Raw genomic sequence first — 1,166 nt, forward strand, 5'->3', positions numbered from 1 at the left:
TAAAAAACACATGGATTTGTACATGGCATTTATGGAAGCAGAGCAAGCATATGAGAAAGTTGATAGGAATGTTTTGTGGACAGCCTTAGGAATATATGGGAGGAATGCTCCTAGAAGCAGTGAGGAATATTAATCAAGTAAAAGGTGTGTACTGGAAGCAGAAGAAAGGAGATAGTAGTCCTGAGTAAAGGTTGGTATGTGGAAAGGGTGTGCAACATCATACATGTTAAATTTATGTACAGATGGGGTGGTCAAGGAGGTAAAGGCAAGGGTCTTAGAGATATGGACAAGTATGCAGTCTGTTGGGAGTGAGGGAACCTGGGAATGGAGTCAGTTGTTGTTTGCTGATGACACAGTGCTGGTAGCAGATTTAACTGAGAAACTGTAGGAGTTGGTAACTGAGTTTGGGAGAGTACATGAAAGGAGGCAGTTGTGAGTAAATGTGAATAAAAACAGATTTATTAGGTTTTGCTGGGCAGAGGGACAGGTAAGATGGGGTGTGAGTTTGAATGGAGTAAATGGAAGCATAGAAATGAGTCACAGGGTGGATTAGGGAACAAAAGGTCTTGGAGCACTAAGGAATGTCTGGAAAGAGAGATCGTTATCTGGGAAAGTAAAAATGGGTATATTTGAAGGTGCAGTAGTATCAACAATGTTGTATGGCTGCAAGGTGTGGGGTATAGATGAAGACAGGTGGATATGTTAGAAATGAAGTTTTTGAGGATAATATGTGGAGTGAAGCGTTTTGACAAAGTAGGTAATAAAGGGGTACGAGAGAAATGTAGTGATAAGAAGAGTGTGGATGAGATAGCTGAAGGAGATGTGTTGAAATGGTATGGACATGAGTGAGACAGATTGAAAGATGAAGTTTAAAACATTTTGATTGCTTGGGCTGGAACATGCAGAAGGAGAAAGGCATGTATGGAATAATGTGCATTGGAATGATGCAGTATAAGGGGGAAGACGTGCTGTCAATGGCAAGAGGAACCATGGAAAGGTCTGTTAGACCCAAAGACCTGGTTATGGATAGGAGGCTATGGTAACAGTGCATTGCACAGAACAGTTAGGGAATGGCTGAGAGTCAATGCAGCCTTTCTTTGTCTGTTACTGGTGCTACCATGGTAAATGGAAAACAAAAATGATGGGAAAAAGAAAGAATTCTCAAG

This window comes from Panulirus ornatus, chromosome 56 (assembly GCF_036320965.1).
Source record: "Panulirus ornatus isolate Po-2019 chromosome 56, ASM3632096v1, whole genome shotgun sequence".
In the NCBI taxonomy this organism is placed as follows: Eukaryota; Metazoa; Arthropoda; class Malacostraca; order Decapoda; family Palinuridae; genus Panulirus; species Panulirus ornatus.